Below are 16202 nucleotides of genomic sequence, written 5' to 3'. Positions count from 1 at the left end.
TTATCTCTCTCAGCCTATTATGTTTTCTGAAATTTCCAAATGTATGTTTTGGCCTCTTCAACTTTAGTCTTTTGCATTTAAGTAATGAGAAAGTTAAGTGCAATAAATGGATCACTCAAGGGCATTCCAAAGAATGTTTTGATCTATTTAGAGCCTTTAACTTCAGAGCAAAGGCCTGGTTTAGTGCGACCTTAGTGAATTCAAACTGTTTTGTTTCACTAACAAGTGAAGCATATATTTCAATAGAATTAATGTATGACGAGCTTCTCAAAGACTCCATTTCAGGGGCGTGGGGGACCTGATGTCTAAACTCCCTTGGACCTACTGTTAAGAAAACCTCGGTATAATAACTGTTGAAAATCTGAGAAGTACATGGTATTGCAGCACTATTTTATTTGTCAGGAATTAGTGGCATAGCTATAGCTTTCCTCAAAAACTCGAAGTGCTGAGACTCTTTTGAGAGATTATCTGGACTTTTTCTCAATAGACTTGTATGTGTTCACAACAAAATACAAGGGTGCAGGGCTCTGAACCCTCTTCTTATTGGGTAACTGTTCATTTTGAGGCCAAACTCAGCTCTGAGCTGAGATTATTTACTGCTTTGGGGGCCTTCATATCCCATAAGTATCTTCCTTTTCTTTGGCTTTTGTTGTTCCTTTGGCAACTATGAATAATGCACCAACATCCTTCCTAAAGACCAGTTGTTTTATGGAGCCAGGATGGATAATTAGCAAATTAATTCATTAGAGTTACCCTCCTATCATTGAGCCAATCATCTGTATTAGCAAGATGCCCTTGCTTTATAAAAGACATCCATGCCTAAGAGTGAGTGATTTTGAACCTGTTTTTCCTTTCTAGAAAGAAAGTTAGAAAGGCTTCGATATGAGATTCCTTTGTATACTTACTTTATATACAACAGGAAGAATATACCAGGGGCCAGAGACAGCCAAGGGCTCAAGGAACCAGGGGTCCAACACAAGAATTATAATCAGGCCTGGAAATGGAGCTTTTTTAATAATAGCTGACACTTAATGAGTTCTTACAGAAAGTGAGCTGCTGTTTAAAATACTTCACAGTTAACGTGCTTTAACCTCACAACAGCCCCATAAGGACGAAGCAGTGAGGTAACACTGCCTGCTCAAGTTCATATAGACAGAAGACAATAGAGCCAGGATTGAACTCAGGCAGCCCGTCTCCAGATTACCCTGGACTACTACTCTTGAGTTACTTTTATCAGCCCTCTTAAGACAATTCAGTGTTTTAGTGTGGAAGTTTCTCAAAATATTGAAACAGATCTACCATACCATCCAGCAATTCCACTCTTACTTATCTAGCCAAAGAATGTCAAAACACTAATAGAAGGTATATGTGTGCTTGGGCTGGAATGATCATGGGGTGGGGTGGAGCCAGCCTGTGCCTCTGTCTACTCCTATGTGCATTGCAGCCTATTTGCCATAGCCAAGTTATGGAAACAACCTATGTCTCCAATGACAGATGAGTGGATAAAGATGTGTACATATAAAAGGTATATGTACAAAAGGGAATACTATTCAGCTGTAAACAAGATGAAGTCTTGTTATTTATGACAATACAAATGGAACTGGCAGGGACTATGCTAAGCAAAATAAGTCTGAAGGACAAAGACAAACACGACTTGTGTGGAATGTAAAGAAATAAAACAAAGGAACAAACAAAACTAAACCAAAACAAACCCTAGAAATCTTACTGCAGAATTGAGGCCACCAGAGTGGGAGGGTAAGTAGTGAGAGTAAAGGAGGGAAGGGACCCAATGGACTATGGGTGTGTAGGTGGTAGGTGTTGTGTGGCCACATACATTTGAAGAGTTGTGAATCTGTACTTCTAAATCATTTAATTTAAAATTAACATAACTTAAAAATTTAAATTTAAAAAGAATCCAGAGTTTTAAGCAGAGTTTTTAGACCTTCTTAAGGCACACTTACTATCACTGTTCACCTAAGAAGGGTTAAATATTTCATATGAGTGAAAATTTCAAGGCAGTTGCTCTCACTTTTGACAACTTTGCCTCCTATGTTCTCTGATATTTAGAATACATTGTTGCCCTTAAGTCAATGAGAGAATAAAGGACCAAATTTAAGCTTTCAGGGTAAAATTTTCTCTTGAAAATGGTATAGGCTTTTTTTTTTATTATTAATGTTTACTAATTTTATAGAAAATTTATACAATACCAAAATGATCGCTCTTAGTAATTATGCCATGTTAATTATCACTCCTGGTAGTAATGCTATGGTCATTAGCACCTTAACAGATTTTCCAGGCACATTTTCCCATATTTTACATAACACCATATATAGTAATTTTTCAAAAATACTTAATATCAGTGCACAACCACTAATATGACAAAGATAGTCTAAATTTCATATGCATCTTGTTTATTATTTTATATCATAAGCCTCATACCAGTTATTTATTACCAGGTCAATGACTTTATGGTATTTTATATGTGTAATATCTAATGGATTTATAATTAGACATTCGCTTTTTCAAAGTTTTCCATTATAGATAATACTAAAATGAACATTTTTGTATATTTCAGATTCTTTCTAGCATGGATACATAGATTTCTAAACATGGAAACACTTGGCCAATGGGCTGACCATGGCTGATTTTGGGGTGGTTATTGCTAAATTGCTTCCTCGAGACTGCTACACACTTGCAGAAGCCTAAAACATCTAGTGAGGCAAGTGTTGTGTGGGAAGATCAAGTTAAAGGATGTGTGAAGCCCTAACTTTCATTGTCAAATGAAATCATCAAAAAACTCCATGCCTACAACTCATTAATGTGGACTCTCAGAACAGTCTCCCCAAAGTCACATGTCAAAAGTATAGCCTTGGCTTTCATTTAAGACAATTTAGACCTGGTCCACATAAGCAATACCACTGTTGAAAATAAATAGTCTGTAGTGTTAGTCATCATCTCTCAAATAAGACAGATTTTGTCCTGTTGGACTAAATGGCACACATCCATTTTTTTCCATTAGAGAAATATATGATCCCATTTTTCCTGGATAGTCAGGAAAGTCAGTATTAAAACTTAAATAAATATCCGTAGCCTACAAAATGAAATGCAAACTTTTCACTAGCAAAATATTCTGCCCACCAGGTTGCATCAATATAGCATTCCAACTAAATCTCCTATTATTGATATTAGCAAAATCTCTACCCTAGACAGTTTTAAGACCCCCTTTTTTGACAACTCTTCAGTTTTCTTCAATTTCCTCATTACATGCACAGTACTTTATCTAAACACCTGAGTCTGATATGTTAGTCTGTTTTCTCTAGGCTACAATTTTTATGTCCAACTTGGTGACTAAACTATAAGCCCTCCATAAGGCCTCTCCTAAGTCTATAATCTACAGAAAAGTTGAGAGGACAGTTTTTTTAGAAATCTCATATTTTAGGTTTATTTAGAAATCTAAAAGAGGAGAGTCAGTTATCACCCCTCCGTAAATCCTTGTGAACTAAAAATTCCTTTATATCGTAATAACCTCTAGTAAAGGCATAATCACTGAAACTAGGAACTCATTCTCCTGTACAAGAGAAATGCAAACTGCTACACAGGTCCCACTTTTGTTGTTAGAACTACACCTTAGTAGAAGATCTCAGCTAGAATTTACTGAGTGGTTAGCAAAAAACAGATGTTGACACAGTACGCGTTGCGGGTACCTCTCCACTCTCTGACAGAAGAGGACATTTCTGAAACCTGCCTTGTCAGTTTGGTTAGGGTTTAGAAAATTCTTTCTCTAACTTTGCACCAGGGGACCTTTCCCAGCAGCTCTCCTTCTAGTAGAATGAATATGTTTTGTAGAAATGTCTTTGGAGAGTGCTTGTGTTCTATGTTAAAGCCATTATTTTTCAATATGGAAGCTCAACAAACTTGTGCCCTTTGTATCCCCTAATCATTCCCTCTCCAGTTTCCAGAATTACCTGAGAAGCATTCACTTTGGGAAGCTCTCTTTGGAAAATAACAGTCTGACCTGTAAGCCTCAGTCAAGAGTAGAGTCGAGTCATAAAATGTGGCTAAACAAGGCACTTGAGGGAAAAAAAGGAGGGTCAGCGTGAGAGGCAGCGGAGCAAAGGAATGAATCTACTGAGTGAAGTGACTGGGTAATGAGTAGGTTGAGGCAATTGAATTTTCTCTCAGGAGAAGTCTTAAACTCTTGGGAGGGCTAGGGAAGGAAAACAGACTTGTTGATCCAAGAGGCTCTTTATGTCTCTCGTGTCTCAAGTGTGGAAATGTCCAAAACTAGCCATCGAGATGTGATGAGGCAGCTTCAAAACAGGCGGTGACAGCCTCCCCCAATTCTATCAAAATTCTGCAACAGAGAAAATGCAGAAACCATCACTCAGATCCTAAAGACCGGGAAGTGGCTAATGGAGTCATCTATTCGTCGTATTGATTGAACCATTGATTTGCCCCCCTTTTTTAAGCGCCCATTTCTTGGTGCCCTGCCAGGGATGCTTTAAAGAGCTTAAACAAAACTTACACCAAATCTTGCCAATGGCCCCAGGGAAACTACAAACTAACTTTCTCTGTTGACACACGCAAAACTGCACAGATGAAGGCCCTCCAAAAAATATTAGAGTTCTAACTCCAAAAACTACTAACCTAAGGGCTCCAACGGGGGATTCCTGGCTGGGAAGACAAAGAAGGAAAGGCCCAAGAAGTAAGTCTGGATGGTTGGAACAACTACATATGAAGAAAGACCTGAAGAAAGACCTGCTCAGTCATCCCTGCCAGTAAAGGTTGAAGGGCTCTTTGGATCAGGAGCAGGGATGGAGCACATTCATTTTCCCAGGAACAGTTACAGAAGTTTTGTCACTATCAATTGCTTCACCTTTTAGGTCCAAATTCTACTGTGTAAGAATCATCTGTGTTGGTGGTTACCAGAAGGGAATGTGATTCAGGGGCAATAAAGGGAGTGAATGGCTTGGTGGTGGATGGAAGTTAGACTTCTGGTAGTCAACATAATGTAGTATATGCAGATGATAAGGTATAATGTTGTGCAATCAAAGCTTGTATCATGTTACTCCAATTCAAATTTTTTTTTAAAGTCATCTGTGGCATTGGTTACAATGCAGATTCCTGAATCTGCCTTTAGGGAGTCTGATTCAGTAGGAAGCAGGGCCTTGGAACCTGCATTGTAACCAGAAGATGCCTAGGTGAAAGGGAGCTTTGGATTCAATTTCTCCAACACTGCAAACAAGCTGTATCTGGTGTCTGCTGTAGATCAATTTACAGATATAACATGGACATTGTTAAATATTTGCAAGACTAATACTTTTTCTTTTTTCGTGGCCCATTCATTCTACTACACACTGTCATCGGGCCAGCCTCTTCCATGGCAAGTAGCAGAAAATGACTTAAGCTAACTCACCCAAATCCACACAACTTGATTATGAGTTTACAATGGCCGCAGCCACAGGGTTTGTTGAATTGAGATGTTAGGAGTAGAAATTTGTGATATTTTGCCTTTCTCATTTCTGCTAGTATCTCTCTCCCTCTCCTTACTCCAAGCTCTCGCTCCCGTTCCCTGCCTTCCTTCTCAGTGTATAAAGCAGGAAAAGACTTTTCCAAGCCTACTACCAATAGCACAATCAATCAATATTGGTGCACAGTCATGGCATGGCCAAGGCCCCTCAGGAGAGGTGGGAGGTAATCTTGAGTGGAGAGTAGTGATAAATTGAAAGTTTCAGGCACACTCTTTCCAGACATTTTTTTTTTTTCAGTCTCAAATTCTCTTACTCTGAACAGCAGTATAACAAACCACACAAAATGTAGCCTAACAGGAAGGAACCCATGGTCCACAGATTGCTCTTTTTAAAAGAAAAAAAATAAACAGATCAAAAGATTTGTCTCAGGGCCTCCCCGGTGGCGCAGCGGTTGAGCGCTGGGTTGCAAAGCTGCCCGCAGCCTCTGCAGCGCCGGTTCGATCCCCGGCTGCTCCCCGGCCACCGGAGGAGGGTCCCGCAGGGCGCGCAGACCTCTCCTGCCGCCTGCTGCTCCCCTCAGCAGTGTACTTCAGTCCTTCTGCCTGCTCTGCTCCCCGCTCTGGCTCTGGTGAATTCTCTCACCCTCCCGCGCTTCTGACTGTACCCAGTGCTTGCATAAATAAATCTTAAAAAAAAAAATAAAAATAAACTGTCTTTAAAAAAATTAAAAAAAAAATAAAAATAAAAAAAAGATTTGGTCTCAGCTCCGGGATCAGTTCATGGCATAATTGTCAAATTGGTGAAAAGTATCTGATTCCACTGTCTTCTTTCTAAACCTTTATGGCCCATCTTCTATTAATAGCTTATGTATTATTAATCACTGTGCCTGGTATGCAAGGGTTTTATCGATCTGCCCCTCATTCTAGGGGGAAGATGATCACAATAAGCCTAAAGACACCCATCTGAGTGACAGAACACTCATTTAATTTTCCCTGGAGGGATCTCCCTTTCCTGGGGCATTGGGCACACAAGTTATTCCTTTGCTCAGGTTTGGGTGACTCACATTTGAGCAGCAAAGCAAATCAAAATGAACAGGGTATGATCAGGAGTCCTGATCACAGAGGCAGATGTATTCTCAGATATATTTTTTGGCACTTCGTGACCTATTTGCCTGTATCTGGAGATTTTTCTGTTTTTAAATATTTAAACGGGGTGAAAAAGTTCATTTCAAGCTCGGTGACGGGCAAACCCCATGGTAGCCTTCCACAGCCTGAACAGAATTTTCTCTCTGAAAAAAATTCATCTTCCAAAGGTAGAAGGTAGAGTGGGGAGCGTGGTGGGGGAGGGGAGAGCTTGATGGCAATTTGGCAAACCTGAACATTCTTTGCAAACTCCATCATCTATTGCTTGAGGGGCTTTTCACCTACCCAGGTGTTCTCTACTGGCAGCCAGTTGTTGGTGTGTGTGTGTGTGTGTGAGCGTGTGTGTGTGCGTGCGTGTGTGCGTGTGTGTGTGTGTGTGTGTGTGTGTGTGTGGTGTTTTGTAATCAAGCCACAATTGAAATTTTATCAGTTCTTTCCGGGATTTAATTTCCACATTTGAAGAAAGAGTTACCAATAAGCATTTGGTTTCTTAAAACTAAAGGAGCTTACAAAGACTCCCATTGAATTTTTTTTTATTTTAAATTTTTTAATTTAATTTTTTCTATCATTGTTCATTATTAAACAATATTTGCTCCCTCCCTCCCCTCAGGTGTCATCCTCATAGAATTTCCTACACCAATGCACCCGTGTACCATCACCTCAGTCCCCTCTGGAATGTGAGCTCGCTTCCGATGAGCCTGCCTTTGTGTGTCCAATGAGGACCCCTCGAAGCTTGCTGCTGAGATGTGCCTCCTTGTTGTTGCTCAAGACAAGACAGCGGTGAGCTTGTGCCAGTGAAATCCTATAGTCCAGGAAGCAGCAATTTGTTCCACACCTTTTCTACCCTCTGGGAATTCACACTCAGAGGGGAGGTCACTCCACACTGAGCCACCTTGTGGCCCGTGTGGCAAATGACAGCCAGCGAGAGGCAAAATAAAGTCCCGAGCGACACAAACAATATTTGGAGATATGGGGAGGGTCTGGGAGTGACTCTGTGAAACTCCTGAAAGTTATGAAGCAACTAACTGGACACCAGAGCTGGTTTCAGTGACTCGCTTTGTCTTCTGTAATTTAACTCTTCAGGAGTGTTTAAGAGAGGAAGCTTCAAAAGCCACAGAAATGAGTCAAATACTGACTCTACCAGTTACTGGTCACCTTTTCTTGAACGAGTTATTCAGCCTCTTGAGCTCATAAACCCTGAGGAGGATCATGGCACCTACCTCATACCCTTGTTGTGAGAATTAAATGAGAGAAAGCATGAGGAAGGGATTGGTGTAGTGTCTATGCTCAATAAGTTTTGATAGGATGACAAGCAAACATAGTATTCTCAAATGTGTTTTGGGGAATTCTTACTATTTCTCCTTTGAAATCAGAATCACACTTTTGTTGTTTGGTTAATGATCTGATGACAGAGCTGCCTTTTGAATAAAAGGGGGAGAATCTAAGAATGGCTGCTAAGTCTGCATTCATTTTATGATCATTAAATACAGTGATTCCAATGGAAACTCCTTTCAGTTCCTCTCCAGTGATGAAGAGGATGCCATTTGAGGTCTAGGTAGCCTTTGAGAATTCTCTTTCCTCTTTGTCGGCATTGTGCTAGTTTTGACCTAAAAACGTATCTTGAACCATTAGAAGATATCAGAGAAAACAGGTCAAGTGACCAGTTCCAGGAGCTCACTCTCCGTCCAGATGGAAGTTGAAAGTTGTTGCTTATGTTCATGCGAACATCCCAGATCACCTGGTCACTGCATCCAAAGCCCACCCAACCCAGAACCAGAGAAAGAAAATTTCTTTCCCATTTCCTGTTTTCTTCCTTTCTCTTCTTACTTTCGCAGCAAGTAGCTCCTTTTTAAGCACTGATTTTCTGGATACATATCAGAGCTTTGTCCAGACCATGGACCCATTGCCTCTGCCAAAGTCCAGCAGACAATCTGTTGAGGGAAGGAGTTACAGAAAAATATTATCCAAACCAATAGATTTCAATTTTGAATAATGTATTTTCTGGGCAATCTCAATAAGAAAAATTTATGTAAAATTGAATTTTGTAGAAGATGAGACCTCACAGCCTTGGTAAAAGAGACCAGATACTTTGGGAGACACCTCTCATTCTACTTCTCAGGCTAACTCACCGAAAGATCTGGGTAGATAAATGCAATGCACAGAAATCACCAAGGTCCCACGAAATATTATTTTCCTTATCCATTTGGAATATAATTCAGATGGCATGAAAACTTGAGTCAAAGAATGAAAAGAATACCCTAGTATCAGGACATCTATATTTTAAACCTAAATAACAGAAAATATATTCTTTGACTCTCTTCAGTCATATTATTCAGTAATTAGTCATAAAATGGAGGGAGAGCTAGTGAGTTTTCCATCTCTAGTAAGGTGTTCCATACATTTTGTTGATTGTATTTTGTTTTAAGAGGCACTACAAGAATAGGAATTATGTTTAATATTATAGGAGCTTATCATTGTGCAGTACTTCACAGTTGGAAAATCCTTTTAAGTGGGTTGTTTGCTTTGATCTTCAACAATAAAATGAGTTCCACAGGTCATTATTAGAATTCAAATTTGACAAACAAGGTTCGAAGAGATTAAGTGACTTGTGTAAGTACACTCTGCTACTAAATATTCATGCTGAGATAAGAAGATGGTGTTTAGGGACTTCAAGGAGCTCACAGACAAAGGTATAGGACTTTCTCATCTGAAAAATCTTTTAGAAAACAAAGCTTTCCAGAACAAACTGTTTTGATATGACTAAAGTCAGGGAGAGAGACTAGCGGATCTCTCCTAAGTATTCAACTGACCCTGTAATTGGGACAGTTTCTTGCTAGAATTCAAATTTGACAAACAAGGTTCGAAGAGATTAAGTGACTTGTGCAAGTACACTCTGCTACTAAATATTCATGCTGAAATAAGAAGATGGTGTTTAGGGACTTCAAGGAGATCACAGACAAAGGTATAGGACTTTCTCATCTGAAAAATCTTTTAGAAAACAAAGCATATTCTTTCCATAACAAACTGTTTTGATATGACTAAAGTCAGAGAAAGAGACTAGCAGATCTCTCTTAAGTATTCAACTGACCCTGTAATTGGGACCATTTCTTGCTCTCTAAATGGGGGGACAGTGATGATAATAATTAAGCTTTAGGCATCCATACTGCCTTTCATCTGAGTTCTTCATCTGGACAGAAAGAACCCAGCCCCTCCATGAAATGGTTTTTTCATGTGGCCATATCCATGGACTATCTAGACTTTCTTTTTTAGAAAAGTCAAACATCTTAAGGAAACCTCAGGAATTTGCACCCCCAGATGGATACCTCTGAAGGAGTCATAGGCTTCTGAAAAACTTTCCGAACAAATAAACTCACTGCTGTTACATATAATAATGAAGTGAAGGAACCATCAAAGTCTCTAGTCAGCAACATCTGCATGTTTGGTGGGGGAGTCTGAAGGAGCAGCAAGAATAGAAATGTGAAAATCCTTCACTCCGGCCCCGCCTCCTCCAGCCTCCACCTGCAATAGACTGTATTCATATCTCCCAGAGGAAATATGCTATTACTGATAATATGATCACTGAAACACTGGGAGTGGTTAGAGACAGAGCTCTGGCAGTGGGTTAATAAAAGGCCTAATGAAGAACAAAAAATCCTGCCAGTCGCTGTAAAAAAATATTGCCCCCGGGAAATTATAAATCAGACACCATGGTGTGAAGTTAAAATATATATATATCGCATTGGCTCCCTGATAGATGCAGGAATGGGCAGCCCGGTGACGAAACAAATATGTCACTGGGTGCCCTTGAAGTTTCAGTCCACCTCAGCATGATGCAGTTAACCGCCTCTGCAGGGCGAGCCAAAAACCACATTTACTCAGCCTTGTCAGACCGCGCTGCACCGGCTGCGGAAACAGAATGCCTGGTCCACAAATTAGTTACAATTCCCAGAGCCTCTCTCGCTTTTCTCTGCTTATTTTTATCTTTTTTTATTTGTTTGTTTGCCCAATTCCACAGCGTTCATCTGAATAGGCTCTTAAATGCTGTCTCTGGATAGAGACCTGTATTTAGGGTTTTCTTAATATATCCACGTTGAGCTGGCCTGGAAAGAACCCAATGGAAATTAGTTTTATGGGCAACCTCAACACAGTTCCATCTGACCGATGAGGGAAATTGATGAACAAAAGAGGGCAAAGGCCCTGATGGCAGGCTCACCCTACCTTTTAGCTAAATTGTCAGTGGTTAGGTCAGAGATGGCCTTCCCAACACCAGACACACTTGCTCTCCTGACTCATGTACACAGAGACGGCCTGGTGAATACTTCCTGAGGAGCTGTCCTTGTCCTCAGCTTTTCCCGTTCACACATCACTTTTGCCTCTGACCTTGAGTCCTAACCCTACTGCCCTCCAACAGGTGAGTCATTCCCCTGGGGCATTTCAGCCAGATTTTCACCTGCTTGATGGTATGCCAACTCTTGACTCCACATCTGAGAGGCTTGTCCCCAGGCGCCTCAGGGAAGACGGCCAAGCAACATACTGGGGTCAATGCCCAGGAGAACCCAGGCCAGCCCCCTCCCAGCACCACCATGAAGCCTGCTTTACATTCTCTCAGTGCACCTCTGTGAGGTGAGGCAGTGATGTTTCAGGAAATCCTTTCTAGTTTTCTGGGATTCCAAGGAGACATTTCCAGAAATGTAAGGAAGCTCTGTTAGTGAAACCTCCAGCTCCCTTATGGATATTGAACCACAAATCTAATAGGTAGAACAGGAGAGATCTCAAGTACCTCATTCGGTACTTGCATCCTGAATTCTCTTTCCTGAAATTTACATCCTTCTAAAGACGTCCAAAACACTGCCAGTTCTCCTTCACCCTGGTTTCAAACAGCCTATTGGTCCCATATGAAGATTCATTTTTTTTTTTACTGAAGCGAAATAAAAAGACATAATCCAAACTTTGTCAAGAATTCAGGAATGGAAAAATAGGAAAACAGACAGCAAAGGAATATACAATTTAGTAATCTGATTCACACATTACAGTTCCATAAAGTTGTCTGATGGAACATTGATTCCCATATGCCAAAACAAGCCTCCGAGTTTTCTTTGGTGCTCAGTACAGCAAAATGCAAAAAGGATAAAATGCAGTGAGATTTTCATATTCTATATAATATGTATATTAAACTTATTTTATTTATTCTGAGATTATGTCCTCCTTCTTATGTCATAAATAATCCTTTCTTGGTAATACTTGCTTTCTTGGTATCCATATTTGGTAAAATAAAAAGTTAATTGTTCAGTATTTTAAAATTTTGCTAGTTCCAGAAACCCCAAAATCTGGAATTCACCATCAAAAGGGGATGACTCGGACAGTTTCTAGTCTTTCTGAACATGACGAAGCCTAGTTTTCCCCCCTCAGAAGGATTATGAGTCATCAATGGGTTCAGCACAACGACCATCATGAAATAGAAATCACAAAACAATGGGAAGTTGTGGCTAGAGAAGGAGATCTACGCATTTAAGATTATGGATTAGGTAGAGAGGAAAAAATCACTTCAAGGAGAAGGAAATAGTGTGAGAAACAAGTTCCCAAGAATGATGAAAGCTGTGGAGAAGGAAATGAAGATACTGAGGCCAAGATTTAATGGAAGAAGATAAGTGGCTAGGAGGAAATCCATAAATAATAATCACAAGAAGAAAATGATCAAGTATCTAAAAGGACCAGGACCAAGCCTCAAGGACTCAGGGTTTTTTTAGGCAGGAGGGGGAATGGTCATCTAAGAGCAGTGGGATGGGCATCATGTCTCCTTCAGGTCCTACTAAGAGGTGGGGGTGTAGAACCTCTCCAAAAGAGAGAACTGTTGAGCAGGAAGGTCTCCAGAGATTAGTCAGAGATCAGATCAAGTTATAAAGTGGATATTTATAAGAATGAGTCTGTAAGGTTGTTGACCCCCCCAAGGGAATGGTATGAAGATTTGAAAATGAGCAGAGAATGCAGGACAGAGGTAGTCACTCAGCGAGAAGAGTTCAAAGAATAGAAAGTGAGAAGAATTGTGCAGAATCATGGGAACAATGTTGAAACTGTCCCTTGGCAATGTTTTTTCTGCATATGGAGCCACAGTGATATATGTATAACTATGGGGTTACTTCCATGAGTAACCCCAGTGTGTGGGGTATGCATTTTACATGCATTTTCTCATCCAAACTTGATGACAATTTACAAGCAATCTGCCTCATTACCCACTTTACAAAGGATGAAACTGGACTTAGACTGTGTCATTTGCCCACAAACACATGGCTTTTAGATGACAGTTTAACCACTCTCCTCCACTGCCTATCACTTAGTAACAAATGTATTCCTGGGTGAGTCAATCATAATCTGAATTTTTGTAAATCAAGCCATCATTCTAATTCACGAAAGGAGTTCAACATTTCTGGGACTACTATTATGAAACCTTTGCAGTGCAAAAATAACTCTCCCTCTCCCAGGGATGCCTCCTTATTAAACTGCTTGACCCATCCCAACTTTCTTGAAGCAAGATTAATTTTTACTGAAAGGTGGACTTGCTTAGTACTCTAGATCAGAAATCATCACAGTATTTTACAAATAAGTTGTCTTTCTGATTAAAAAAAAGTCCCAATAAGGTCAGTGGCAAAAGCAAGAATTACAGCAAGGCATATGACACTACTTAGTACAGAACATTGCAATTTCTTACTCATTAGCAGAGCTTTATTTTCCATGGGATGTCTTTCAAATGAGGATATGCTATAAGTAGAAAACAATACATACGGGTTCATTAGTCTTGCTCTTTTAAAGATAAATGCTGTATGTGGGATAAATGCTGTGAGCAAGAAATTATAAGCAGGTTCCCATATGCTAGATATCTATTTCCACAGCTCCTATCATCATGGTTTCTGGGCACTTTGACAGATAGATGAGGCTAATTCAGGCAACGCAGTACATTCGGAAGAGTAGGTGAAAATCCTTTTTCTCCTTAGCTCTCTGCCTCAAAAAAACACAATAATTTGCTAGAAAGTAAGAGGAAGAAAAGATTTTCTAGAGTAGAAACCTATGGGGAACCCACACAGACAGGGCAAGTTTTAATCTTTTGGTTACAAGGGATAATGTTAACTCTACTATCTTTCATCAAGGTGTTTGAGAAACAATCCTAAGTAAATAATCCTTAGTGGGGAAAATGTTGTGTGCTAATCATTATAGTATTAGGGAAGCTATTCAAAAGCACACAAGAAAGAAAAATGTTCAAAAGAAGAAGCTATTTTAAAATAATTTGTGTTGTATATTTCTGTGATGATTACTTAACTGTTAAAATCGTATTTATAAAAACCATAGAATTGGGGAAATTCTTAAATGACCAAAACAGTGATATTTTAAAGCAATGTATAAATGTCAAGCAAAGAGTGTGATTGCAACTGTGAAAAGTAAAAATACAAAGTGCAGGGGAAAGTTGGGCTTAGGAATTAAGACAAAATAATATTTTTACTCTTCCACATTTTCTGTGTTTTTCACATTTCCATTAGGGTAAATATCTTATTTTAAACTATAAATAATAAGGTCATGATCTGGAAGCTTCAGAGCTAGAAATATTACCAATAACCCACACATTTTAAAAAATAGTCATTATTGGTTTACAATAACTACATCATTATTGGCTAACTCTGCTGTTAATTTTTTTAATCAACTTTAATCAAAGTTCCATGATTTTACATACCTTAAAGTACATTTAACATGTAGACACTTTGGTGAATTCTGACAAGAGCACATACCACATAACCACTCCACAATCAAGATATAGTGAACAAGTCCTTCATTCCAAAAAGTTTCCTTGTGCCTCTGGCCAGTCAAATCCTCCCACACATGTACAAACAGGCAACCACTAACATGTCTTCTATTCCAGAAACTGGAATTCATATAAGTGGAATCACACAGTTTGTGCTATCTTTTATCTGATTCCTTTCCCTTAGTATAATGTTTTAAGGTTAACCCATCTTGTTTGTTTGTTTTGTTTTGTTTTTTGATTTTTTTTAAGATTTATTTATTCATGCATATAAAAACCGGGGTACAGGCTAGATGTGTGGGAAGGTGAGGATTCACCAGAGACAGAGTGGAGAGCAGAACAGGAAGACAGACTGGAATACACTGCTGAGGGGAGCAGCAAGCGAGACAGGAGAGGTCTGCCATGCCGTGTGGGTATTTCCACTGCCGGCAGGGAGAGGCTGCGGACAGCAGAGGCTGCAGACAGCTTCACAGCTCTGCACTCAACTGCCTGCACCACAAGGGAGGCCCAACCCATCTTGTTAACATGTATTAGTAGTTTACTCTTTTGTATTGCTTTGTATACCGCATTGTATGCATATATCACATTCTTATCCATTTATATATTGGAGCAGTTTCCATTTGGGGATTGTAGACAAAGATGTTACAGGTACTTGCATTCAACTTTTTCTATATATGCTTTCATATCCCTTGGGTAAATACCTACCAGTGGAATTCCTGGGTTGTATGTTAAGTGGATGTTTGGCTTTATAAAAGTTAAACCATCTTCCAAAGTGTTTTAACCACAAAGATTCTAGAAGAAAATCTTTTCAACCTAGAATACTCCAAAAAATCTTAGATAGGACACAAAAAGCACAAACCATAAAAGAAAAATTTTTATATATAGGACTTCATCAAAATTTAAAATTTCTGTTCTTCTAAAGGCAGCACTAAGGATATGAAAAGGCAAGCAACAGACTGGGAGACAATATTTACAATATACATACGTGAAGAAGGACTTGCATCTGAATATATAAATAACTTTTACAACTTGATGATAAGAACTCAAACACCCAATAAAAACATGGGCAAAAGATTTGAACAGACAGTTCTACAAAGAAGATAAACAGATGGCAAAAAAGCACATGAATAAATGTTAACATCATTAGTCATCAAGGAAATGCAAATTAAAACCATGCTGAGATGTCATTATACTTCTACCAGAATGTCTAAAATTATCAAGATTGACAATACCAAAAGTTGGTAAGGATGTGGAGCAACTGGAACTCTCAAACATTATGGTTTTTAGTGGGATGATTCATGTGACATCAGTATCTTAAACAGGTGAGCAATTATTCCCATGAGTCAAAACCTGAGATTTAATTAATGTTTGTATTCTTCTCTATATTATTACACTCTCATACTTTGTTAATTTCAATGGCTAGAGCATTGGATAAAGTATTGCTTAATATCAGATACTTTCTACATTAAGAAAAACAAAATATTATTAGCTTAAGAAGTTATTTTAGCATAACATCTCTAAAACACCACCAATTCTTATAATATATATCATACTTCAACTTTGTTCTACTTTAATTTTCATAAACTATTTTGTTATTTTTTCATGAGTTATTTTAGAGTCCATTTTTGGGCTCCTTCTTACCAGGACAAATTCTGCAATAATTTTGGCCAAAAGTAATAAAAATTCAAACCAGAAACAATTAGCAAATTTGGGAGTTACCTTTTAACTTAGGTCAATTTCAAAAGCTATCTTCCCTTTGATTTAAAGTAAACTTTATGGAATCAACTAGAATGTCAATGGTGT

The 16202-nt window shown here is 39.0% G+C and overlaps 1 long non-coding RNA gene across 2 annotated transcripts in view; it reads right to left on the bottom strand.

Annotated features, from left to right (window-relative positions):
* Positions 1–4219: 4219 nt before the first annotated feature.
* Positions 4220–16202, bottom strand: part of LOC119257157 (uncharacterized) — a 51924-nt gene continuing 39941 nt past the window's right edge. The window contains exons 3-4 of one of the 2 annotated variants that reach the window (XR_008550303.1): positions 8441–8544; positions 4220–4354 (exon numbers count right to left, since the gene is read on the bottom strand). This is a non-coding gene — a long non-coding RNA (uncharacterized LOC119257157). Of the gene's footprint in view, positions 4355–8413; positions 8545–16202 lie in introns of those variants that run through there. The other variant, XR_005127971.2, reaches the window with a different exon arrangement.

This window comes from Talpa occidentalis, unplaced genomic scaffold (assembly GCF_014898055.3).
Source record: "Talpa occidentalis isolate TD23 unplaced genomic scaffold, MPIMG_talOcc4v2.1 talOcc4.10, whole genome shotgun sequence".
In the NCBI taxonomy this organism is placed as follows: domain Eukaryota; kingdom Metazoa; phylum Chordata; class Mammalia; order Eulipotyphla; family Talpidae; genus Talpa; species Talpa occidentalis.
Note: the sequence above shows the minus strand (reverse complement) of the source record. Positions and strands in the feature narration are given on the sequence as shown.